Raw genomic sequence first — 12,892 nt, 5'->3', positions numbered from 1 at the left:
TAAACCTATTTAGAAATCTTTGTGATTTAATGGAATATATTCCCTTGGGTTTTGCATTAGATGCTTATGATACCTTAACCCTTCAGGTATATTCATATATATATATCACTATTAAGTGATCCATACAGATAAGTAGTAACAACATCCATGAGATGCATTTAAATAACTACCAGGTTGATTAAGTATCTAATAAGTAATTGTATTCATTATAGGAGGACAAATTATTCTCCTAATTCATTTCTGGTCTTTGTGGGAAATCTTGAGTTACAAGTCTAGTTTTGTCTTGTAACTTCATTTGCACATTTCTTTTCGGATAAAAATTCATTTGTATCCCATTGTTTCACATCTTTAAAAGTGATAACGATTGATCCAAAAACTTTTCTTTTATTGAGCGATTCTAATTCAGCTCGTATTGCTCCTTTCCGTTGAGTTCAATCACGTCTATTTTGATATTCAATGACAGATTTTGGTTCCAGATCATCATCTTTATTCATGATGTCATTGTAACATTATATGAAAATATCTCATCAAGATTTTTCATTTCATTTCAGTTTCATAATATTGCATAATTTATTGTAATTTATGTATTTACATTTATCAATATCCTCTGCAGAAGGAGTATTGATTTGTGGTTCTTCTTGAACACTTTCTTTTACCTCATTATTAGCTGATTTTCTTTTTCGAGGATTTTTATCTTTGGAACCAATTGGTCTCCCACGTTTCTGCCGTAGCAAAGACTCATGAGTGACATTATTGCCAGCTTTTGTAATTTCAATTCTAGCTGAAGCATTTACTGCTGGTATATATGATTTAGTCACTTATTTTTTGTATCTTTAAATGCATAAAGTAATTAATTTGCAAGTTCTTGCATATGCATTATATTTGAACTTTCTTTTCGCATTCTTTTGTGCGATGATCAATATTCCTTAATTGATGTTCACACCATGAAACATCATTTTATTTATATTTCATTTCTCCCCCTAATATAGGGAACAATGTTTCATTAAAGTGACAATCGACAAAACTTGCTGTAAAAACATCACCCGTCATGGGTTCAATATATCTTATGATTGAAGATGTTTCATATCTAACATATATTTCAATCCTTCTTTGAGGAACCATTTGTTGTGGTTGTTCAATTAAAAATACACTGCACAACCAAATGTTCTAAGATGGAAAATATTTGGTCTCCACCAAAATTAAGTTGGTAATGGAGAATATTTATAACTTGCACTTGATTTAATGCGAATTAATGTCACATCATGTAAATTTACATGTCCCCATATAAATATTGAGAGTTTTGTACTCATTTCTAATTGTCTAGTTATTAGCTGTAAGCGTTTATCTATTGATTCAGCTAAACCAATTTTGTGTATGCACATGAGCAACTGGATGTTCAACAACAATCCTTGTAGACATATAATAATCATTAAAAGCTTGAGATATTAACTCACCAGCATTATCAAGTCTCATCCTTTTAATGGTGTAATCAGAATAATGTGTTCTTAATTTAATAATTTGTGCAAGAAACTTTGCAAATGCCATATTACGGCTTGATAACACACAAACATGAGACCATGCGTTAGATGCGTCTATTAGAAAATGGTCCACATGATGGATGAATTGGTCCATATATATACCCTTGAATTCTTTCAAGAAACATTGGTGATTATTTCTCAATGTGCTTTTCATTAATCGCCATATGTGCTTTTCATTAATCACCATATGTGTTTTTCGTTAATCACTATATGTGCTTTTCATTAATCACTATATGTGCTTTTCATTAATCACCATATGTGCTTTTCATCATATATCATTTTCACCATATGCGCTTTTAATTATATGTGCTGCGGTTTTCATCATATGCACTTTTCATTATATGCGCTTTTAATTATATGCGCTGCGCTTTTTATCATATGCGCTTTTTATCATATGCGCTGCGCTTTTCATCATATGCGCTTTTTATCATATGCGCTTTTAATCCTATGCGCTGCGCTTTTCATCATATGCGCTTTTAATTATATGCGCTTTTAATCCTATGCGCCGCGCTTTTCATCATATGCGCTTTTTATCATATGCGCTGCGCTTTTCATCATATGCGCTTTTTATCATATGCGCTTTTAATCCTATGCGCTGCGCTTTTCATCATATGCGCTTTTTATCATATGCGCTTTTTATCATATGCGCTTTTTATCATATGCGCTTTTCGGTGCTACATAGATATTTCTCATTTTCGATTATCATTTACTGATAATCATATCCATTATGATATATATCAGAGAAACTTAACAAATTTCTCTTTGATTTGGGAGAAAACAAGACATTGTTTACCAAAAAATTCGTACCATTTGGTAATATGAAATTTTGCCTTTTTCGTTCCTTATATCAAGTTTGCAAGAGCTGATATAGTATTTATAATTCCTTCATTTGATTTAAATCAATGAAATATTTCTTAGATTTGATCATAGTGTGTATGTTACTACTATCTGCAATACATAGGTCTTTACCATTTAATTGATGTTGTATTTCAGCAGGATTCATACTAAAACTTCAAATAAGATAAGCAAATAATGAGTTATATTTCAGCAAGATAATCAAATTATATTACCTGCAAACAAGTTATAATCTGAAGTACATAAAAGATAACACTTAATAAAACATATGCGTTATGGTCTAAAACCATTTATTTATGAGTGATACATAAAAAAAGCTAGGCATCTTAGAAAATTCAAACCATTCAAGTCTCAAGGTAGCTCAGAGTTAATTTAATCAAGATTTGTCAACAGATTCACTCTCGTTTTCTTTTCTTTTTAGGACTTATTTGTAGAGCTAAACAAGATGTTCATGTATTCAAGAAATACTAGACTGATGATCCACGTTACCAGATCATTAATAAGAATCTCCGGAATTCTTATAAGAGCGTCTACTAATATCTTTAATTTTATTCTTTCATGGATCACCGTTATTATTATTATTATTTTTGATAATTAATATCGTATCTATCTTTGAGTATTTTCCATAATACACTTGGATTTTCGATCATATAATATGTAGATTCTAAGGACTCGTCAATATGTTTGCTAAGAAAAATACTTACTATTGCTTTCTCTTCTTCGGAATAATTGTTATTTTTATTCAGGGTTTCTAAAATACCGTTTGATTCGAGATGTTTTTCTACATTCATAACCCATGTTAAGTAGTTGTTCACACTTGTTCTAAATGAGCAAATTTAAGCCTTTTCAAATTCGACATTTTCTATTATCAAAAAGATGAATAACATAAATCATAATCATAATCAACTTCTATTCATAGACAAATAATAAAATGAAATTACAATCATTTTAAATTCATAAGTAGCAAATAACAGAATAATGGTATGATTACAAATAATAAAACCACAAGGGCAGGATAGAATATAGGTTCACCAGGTGGTATATTAGCAACAATGATGATAGTTAATATGACCAATACAATAGGAAAAATCATCCTTGTGTGAATCATTTTTACAAAAAACTTTTTGAGAGTAGTAATCTGAAAAATGAAGATTGATTTGTGAAAATGTGAAAACGGAGATGTTTATTTTATATTTGAAAAATATAGTTGTTGTAACATCGTCAGTTGACGTTAACAACCGTTATGTATATATGACCGTTGTAACGTCGTTAGTTGACGTTAACGAATAAAGTCACTATATCAAAACGCGTATGAGTAATATAAAGGACAAGATTTTTTTTTCTTATTTTAACTTTTAAGATTTACTTTTAATAAAAATACAAACTACTTTTTCTTATTTTAACTTTTAAGATTTACTTTTAATAAAAATACAAACTATTTTTTCTTATTTTAACTTTTAAGATTTACTTTTAAGAATAAACATTAGTATGCATGAAATAAATAATGATTAATTGCATAAGTAATCATAAATGTTAGATAACATATAAAGACCCCATCGTATTCGTATTGATCGGAATTAATCTCGACCCATGGTACCGTGTTGTCAAATGACGTGTTGCGTACATAAAGTACCGTGTTGTCAAATGACATGTTGCGTACAATCATGAGGTCTTATTAACATAAATATAAATGTTAGTGAAGTTAATAAGAGTTAGATTACAAAAAATATAATTCAGGTGGTATAACCGACCATATATAACTTAAATAACATAAATATAAATGTTAGTGAAGTTAATAAAAGTTAGATTACAAAAATATAATTCAGACGGTATAACCGACCATATATAACTTAAATAACATAAATATAAATGTTAGTGAAGTTAATAAAAGTTAGATAATTTCTTACCTTGATTAGTGACGTGTGCTTGCTTAGATAAACATTGATTATACGGAGCACTTCGTGCTGATAACGTGTTATATTTCAGTAGGCTTATAACTACCTTTAGTGGCCTGGTTCAATATATTCAAATTGAAAGAACCAACAAAAGAGAGATGTGTTGTAGAAGATATAGGAGAGAAAGAGGTTGAAGAGAGGTGTGATGTATTTAATGTATATGTGTGTTTTTGTAACTTACATTATGCACATATATATAGTACAAATTTTACTATCCATATTTGACTAATTATCATCCATATTTAACTACTAAATTTACAACAGTGAGTAAAATAATGCTAGCATTTTTGTTAAAAAATGCAATGTTCCATATAAAATTAAATGATCCCGCAGATGTAAAAAAAAAAAATTTTATTTTCTATTCAAATTTATTAGAGATCGATACACTCGAGATATACATCCTGATCATTTATGACTCTTTTGCTAACCAAGAAATAAAATAAAATAAATATGTCATCCAATTGGTGTATGTATAAAGTTTATAAATGATATTGTAGTAGTAGGTCACTTGGGATATTCCTAAGTTTTTTTTGAAAGACAAACTTGCATCAGTGTATCATTTATTTCAACGACACTCATCATTTGCACATACACACACGCGTTCAGGAGGAAACCCGAATATTCCTAAGTTTATTCTAGAAAATCAAAATCAATTGTTGACTGGTTTATGATTTTTTCCCCCTTCTCAAGATTTTAGATGTCTGGTTAGAAAAGCAAAAGTTAGAGGATAAATAATTACATATTTTTACGATATGGATGGATTCTCATTTTGTACGCATGCAGATGAATAGAAATGATTGATAATCTTGTACAGTAAAATTATGAATTATTGATTACTATTTCACCTACTCTATAATTGATTGTGAAAACGAATAATGTACAATTAACTTTTAGTATTATAAATACTCACTCAATTGTAAGGATATGTACATCATTCTTTAATAAGAATCTGCTCTTCTTTCTTCTTTCATATTAGTAGGATATATGCCATTATAAATTATTAAATTACAACACGTTATCAGCACGAAGAGCTCCGTATAATTAAGGTGATTTTTCCACTTACCTAACCACCACTTCCACCTCTAAAGATTCCCGCCGTCCGCCGCTGAAACCGCCGGAAGATCTTGAAACCTCCGATGTGAGTTACACTCATCAGGTATTCCAAAACGTTGTTGATTTTATCTAATTTACATTTATTTGACTTAATTAATTAACAAGAAAACCAAATCTTTACAACCACAAGCTATCTTGTTTAGATCAAGAGCGATAAGGAATGGTCGTACAGTAAAAGAGAAATAATTTTGATTAAAATATGAGTTGCTTGAAAAGACGATCGGTTATGGTCTTGAGAATGGAGATTTTTTTTTGATAGATGAATGATTTAATTTGGATAGAATTGTCAGTTAATATAATGTTAGAATTGAATATCTAGGATATTGAACTCTGACAATTTGGAGTACTAACATTTTGACTATATGAACATAGTATAAATTTAGCTATGAGACATAAGAGTAATAAAATAGATATAACTTACAAACATATGCATATCCATTATATTCAAACGATTGAAACTTGAATTTAAAACACCCGTGCTATATAGATTAGAGTACAAATTAACTGCTTTGAATTGAAATATATATATATATATATATATATATATATATATATATATATATATATATATATATATATATAGGAAAATAGAGATGAAATGAGACATAGCACAATTTACAGTATTATGTTGTGAACTTGCTATTATCAACTCTATATTTATACTCCATATGAATGATTACAATGAAATGTCCCGTTCATATCGATTATAAACGTTTCATATTAATTGGTTTCGTTGCGAGGTTTTGACCTCTATATGAGACGTTTTTCAAAGACTGCATTCGATTTTTAAAACAAACCATAACCTTTATTTTATCGATAAAGGTTTAAAAAGCATCACGAAGATTATCAAATAATGATAATCTAAAATATAGCGTTTACACACGACCATTACATAATGGTTTACAATAATATTACACAACAACTTAAGTCTCCGAATGCAGTTTTTAAACAATATTATACAAACATGCAGACTCTAATTCCTGTCTTTATTTAGCATGCAACAGCGGAAGCTCTTAATAATCACCTGAGAATAAACATGCTTTAAACGTCAACAAAAAATGTTGGTGAGTTATAGGTTTAACCTATATATATCCAATTTCAATTAATAGGCCACAAGACTTCATTTTTCATATCAACATACAGGAACACTCATCTGTATAAAAATTATTCATATGATTTACACCTGGTAACCGACATTAACAAATGCATCTAGAATATCCCAAAATATACAAGTACACTCATCTGTATATAAAATCGAAGTACTAAAGCATCCGTAACCCGGATGGGGTCTGTTAGGCCCATAGATCTATCTTCAGGATTCGCGTCAATTAAGGGGTCTGTTCCCTAATTCTTAGGCTACCAAGCTGAAAGGGTGATATCCGGTATAATGATTCAATCATAGAATATAGTTTCAATTATTTGTGCCTATTCTGTAAAACATTTATAAAACTGCATGTATTCTCATCCCAGAAAGTATTCGATAGTAAAAAATGGGACTATAACTCACTTTCACAGATTTTCAAAACGTCGAAAATAAGACTTGACCACGGGTCGATTCACGAACCTATAACAAATATATACATATATATACATATATATATATATATATATATATATATATATATATATATATATATATATATATATATATATATATATATATCAAAGTATGATCGAAATATATTCACAAGATTTTTTATTACATGTTGACGTTTTAAGTTGTTAAGTTAGCAGTCCACGTTAGTAGTCCACAATTAGTAGTCCACAGTTAGTAGTACATAAATAAATCAATATATTATCTCGAATCAATCCACAACCCAGTGTATACAAGTCTCAGAATCGATCACAACTCAAAGTATATATATTATTTTGGAATCAACCTCAACCCTGTATAGCTAACTCGAGCATTACCGCATATAGAGTGTCTATGGTTATTCCAAATAATATATATATGTTAGAATACATGTATAATACAATATAAGTTAGTTAAATTATGGTTAGTATAGATTTGTTACAAATTTTCACATAGCTAAAACAAGCAAAAATATCCAATTTTGTTTTACCCATAATTTCTTCGTTTTAAATCCGTTTTGAGTGAATCAAATTGCCATTGTTTCATATCGAACCAAAGATTAATAATCTAAACAGAAAAAGTATAGGTTTATAGTCATAAATATAGGTTACAAGTCGTTTTTGAAAGAGATAGTCATTTCCATCGAAAGAACAACATCTTGATGACCATTTTGAAAAACAAACTTCCACTTTGAGTTTAACCATGATTTTTGGATATAGTTTCATGTTTATAAGAAATATCATTTTTTCAGAAGAACAACTTTTAAATCAAAATTTATCATAGTGTTTAATTATCCAACCCAAAACAGCCCCCGGTTTTACTACGACGGCGTATGTCCAGTTTTACGGTGTTCTTCGTGTTTTTAGGTTTTAAATCATTAAGTTAGCATATCATATAGATATAGAACATGTGTTTAGTTGATTTTAAAAGTTAAGTTTGAAGGATTAACTTTGTTTGCGAACAAGTTTAGAATTAACTAAACTATGTTCTAGTGATTACAAGTTTAAATCTTCGAAAAAGATAGTTATATATATATATGAATCGAATGATGTTATGAACATCATTACTACCTCAAGTATAGTAGGTAAATCTACTGGAAATGATGAGAAAATAACTTGAGCTTCAAAGGATCTTTGATAGCTTGGAAGTTCTTGAAGCAGAATCATGACACGAAAACAAGTTCAAGTAAGATTACTACTTGATTTAAGATAGTTATGTTTATAGAAATTGAATCAAAGCTTGAATATGAATATTACCTTGATTTAGGATGATAACCTACTATAAATAACAAAGGTTTCTTGATCTTGGATGATTACTTGGAATGGATTAGAAAGCTTGGAAGTAAACTAGTAAACTTGAAAGTGTTCTTGATTTTATGAAACTAGAACTTATAGAATTTATGAAGAACACTTAGAACTTGAAGATAGAACTTGAGAGAGATAAATTAGATGAATAAAATTGAAAAATGAAAGTGTTTGTATGTGTTTTTGGTTGTGAATCATGGATGGGATTTAAAGGAAATTCTAGTTTGTATTTTAGTTTAATAATTCATGATATAAAACATGCAACTTGTTTTCTAGTTAGATATTTGGTATTAGATGACAAAGATTTGAGTCCAACATGTTATTAATCATTTAGAGCTACTAAGGAGTTAATTATTGAGGTGTATATACTAATAGTAAATACATCTAGAAGCTGCGTATCATACGAGTACGAATACTGAATGTATACGAGTAGAGTTGTTGATGAAAATGAATGGGAATGATATTGTAAGAATTTTTGTTAAGTAGAAGTACTTTGATATGTGTCTTGAAGTCTTTCAAAAGTGTACTAATACATCTTAATACACTACATGTATATACATTTTAATTGAGTCGTTAAGTCATCGTTAGTCGTTACATGTAAGTGTTGTTTTGAAACCTTTAAGTTAACGATCCTATTAAATGTAATTAATCCATTGTTTATTATATCTAATGAGATGTTAAATTATCATATTATCATGATAACATGATGTATGAATATATCTTAATATGATATATTTATTTTAAAACGTCATTACAACGATAATCGTTACATATATAACTTGTTTCGAAATTCTTAAGTTAGTAGTCTTGTTTTACATATGTAGTTCATTGTTAATACACCTAATAATATAATTAGTTATCATTTTATCATGTTAAACATAGTGTATTAATATCTTAATACGATACATATGTATTCATTAAGACGTTGTTATAACGATAATCGTTATATATATCGTTTCAAGTTTCTTAATTTAGTAGTCTCATTTTATGTATATAACTCATTGTTAATATACCTAGTGAGATACTTACTTATCATAATATCATGTTAAATATATATATATATATATATATATATATATATATATATATATATATATATATATATATATATATATATATGTATCATCATGTCGTTTTTACAAGTTTTAACTTTCGTGAATCGCCGGTCAATTTGGGTGGTCAATTGTCTACATACAACTCATTTCAATTAATCAAGTCTTAACAAGTTTGATTGCTTAACATGTTGGAAACATTTAATCATGTAAATATTGATATCACATTATATATAATCATGGAAAAGTTCGGGTCACTACATACAAGACCTCATAGTCCGTAATTAGTGGACTTCTTTTTCATTAGTGGAATCCTTTTTCACTATTGACCGAAAGCAGCACGTTGCATTAACTTTAAATAAATAAAAAAAATATGAAAAGAGTGAGATTAATAAAAGGGGACAATGATGATGAAATCAATTGTCATGTTTTCTTATTTAAAAAAACGTTTGTGGGAACATGTGGCCTGCTATACTAGTTTAAATCGCTCACATGAGGCCTGAAAATTAGTGGGTGATTAATAATGGGAGGAAGTGGAACTATATAGATTATGTTTATATCTCTTATATATATTTACTACTGTATTATGTTATGTATGGATCATGATAATGATAATACCAAAACGAAAGCATGCGGATGTTTTTTTTAATAAAAAAAATATTTAATTTGAGGTTAAAATAGTAGGTGATGTTTTACAGAATTTGGGTGCTTTGTTTCCTTATACCTTGTGCACTATTGACTTGTACTTTGACGAATGATTTAGATTGCAGCTTAAGTTCCATGTACACTTCACTTCTTTACTTGTACCTCTTCATTTATGCATTAAGAACTTGTACCTTTTGGGTTATAATTTGTACATAGAGCGTTTTGACTGTGTTCTTGATTAATTCTTCATTTTTCACACACCGTCTTCACTTTTATTTACTTATACAATTACAAATAGAAAATATAATAAATACATTTAAAAGCCTATTATTTCGGATACATATTGCTTCTAAACATAAGTTCATTTTTAGCAATATCATTATGTGTCACTCCTAAATAAAATAATTTTAAACCATAACACATATATGATTATTAGGTATTATCCAAGGCCGTCCTGTCAAATTTATAGGCCCTGTTCGATAAGTAAGATTGGGCCTTTTGTAAACAATATTATACTTTATTACACATCTACATGAAAAATTATTTGAAAACTATTTGCACTAGTATTTAATCTAGTAAAAGTAAATATTTTGATTATGTATACCTGGTCACAAATAGTAAAAGTTAAGATAAGAATATTTAAAGGATTAATATGATTTAAAATAAAATATGGGTTGATATAATAAACAAATTATACAGTAATACAAAGTAATGAATGACAATATCTTGAAATTGAAATTGACACATGATGTAGCGACCCGACAAAATCGTCATTGACGGCGCCGTTAACTTAGGTCCCGTTGCGTAGTCATAGTCCCTATATGAGACGCGTTTGACCAAAATTATGTCGCATTCATTTGAAACGTACAAGACTTGCAAAGTTTAGTTTACCAAACGTATCGACAACAAGTTTAAGTTTACAAAATATGTAAAGTATAAATGAAATAATTTGCGACATAATTAATTTAAAACCACGGTTACTATAAATAGCGTAAGTATGTATGCTTTAAGTTTGAATCCAAAGGTGCTATCACTAGCGTACGCATGTATGCTTGACTCCAAGCAAGTAATCAAAGTGTGTGAAAGCATGTATCAAGTAGCCAAGTATGAACCTGAGAAACATATAGAAAACTGTCAACGAAAAACGTTGGTGAAATCATAGGTGTATTTTGTAAAAGTATGTTTTTGAACCACAAGATTTAGTATAAACTGATTATCAAGCGTATACATCTCAAAAGATGTGTTTGTATCACGAGCATCCAATTATCAAAGCTTAACCGAATCTTACCTCTGCATATAGTGTTAGAACCTACATTATTTCTCGAAAATACATTTCATTCATCCGAATGAGGGTTCGTCAAACCCGTATGGCCACACAACATAAGTTCACGCTTACACCCTACAAGTGTAACTGATGATAATTGGACTTGAGGATTTTTGTTCTAACTCGTACGTATCTTTGCTTTCGTATTTGTGTTCAAAGTATAAGAGTATAAACCGTATAAAATGTATATAAAGTATATGTTTCTCAGCCCAGGATTTAAAAGTATAAAAGTTATTAAAAAGGGTGGGACTATGATCTCACCTCGAGTGCACGAGTATAAAAGTACTTCACAGGGTCGGGCGAAATGTGTTCAATTAGTCCTATGGCTCGTTACGACTCGATTATATAGCATGTGAATCACGTTGTCAAGTTTCATGCAAGAATCAAGTATAAAATAAGATTAGAACGATTGCATAAGTGTTTTATTAAGTTTTGACTAAAAGTCAAACTTTGGTCAAAATTAACAAAAAAGTCAACATGTTCGGGTCGGGTCTCGGACAATTTTTCTGAGTCATATAATCATATATGAGCATGTTAGAACAAGTTACATGTTAATCGGAGGTGAGTAGCATAGTTGAAATTAAACGAAAAAGTGCAAAGTTGAACAGTCCCCAAACACAGCCATTTCCGCGCCGTGACATTAGGCGTGGTCTGTACCTGGGCTGTTTCAAATGTCTAAGTCTCAAACCAAATTTCATTCAAACACAATTAACGAACCGTAAACACTCAAAACACGTATCTTATATCGTTGGAAAGGAAATTTAACGAGGAATACGACTAAACATGTTTCATAAATCAAATTCATCATTTACAACAACAACATCCTCGTCGAATGATCGTTAAAAGTTCATTATCAAAGTTTCAAGTTCATAAAATGCATTTCATGATTCGGGAATCCAATTTACAAATAAGATATGCCGTTTCGAAGGTAATTAAACATACATTGCAACTAAACACTTACTAACAACATTAATAAGCATACAATGCATCAAAAGTTCATTTTAAAGTTCATCAAACCATAATCAAGAATCATGAATTCAACCATTTTGTAAATGAAGCTTTTCTAAATCAACCTACATACCAAAACGAAGCTAACGATGCTAGTAACACATTTAATACATGAACTTTAACATTTAAACAACATTTAATCATCCCAAAACTCAAGATTAAACAAACTTATTTCAAGTACATGCTAGTTTATGTAAAACAACAAGATCGAGCATATAATTCACATATTCATGCTAGACTCGAGCCATAGACCCTAACTAACACCATTTCAAGTCTATAAATCGAATTAAAGAAATTTAGAGTTTTTAGAAACCTTACCCCAAGTAGTGAAATTGGTACCAAAATGTAGAGGATGAAGAGAGGATTCCAAAAGTACGATTTGTTTTAATGTTAGCTTCTTGATTCGGATTTAGATGATGAATTAGTGATGAAGATCAAATTATGGAAGTTTGGAAGTAAAAAATGGAGAGAAAATGGAAAAGAAAAGAAAAATAATGAATGGTGGGGAGGGAGGTGGTTGACTAG

This window comes from Rutidosis leptorrhynchoides, chromosome 3, assembly GCF_046630445.1.
Source record: "Rutidosis leptorrhynchoides isolate AG116_Rl617_1_P2 chromosome 3, CSIRO_AGI_Rlap_v1, whole genome shotgun sequence".
Taxonomy (NCBI): domain Eukaryota; kingdom Viridiplantae; phylum Streptophyta; class Magnoliopsida; order Asterales; family Asteraceae; genus Rutidosis; species Rutidosis leptorrhynchoides.
Note: the sequence above shows the minus strand (reverse complement) of the source record.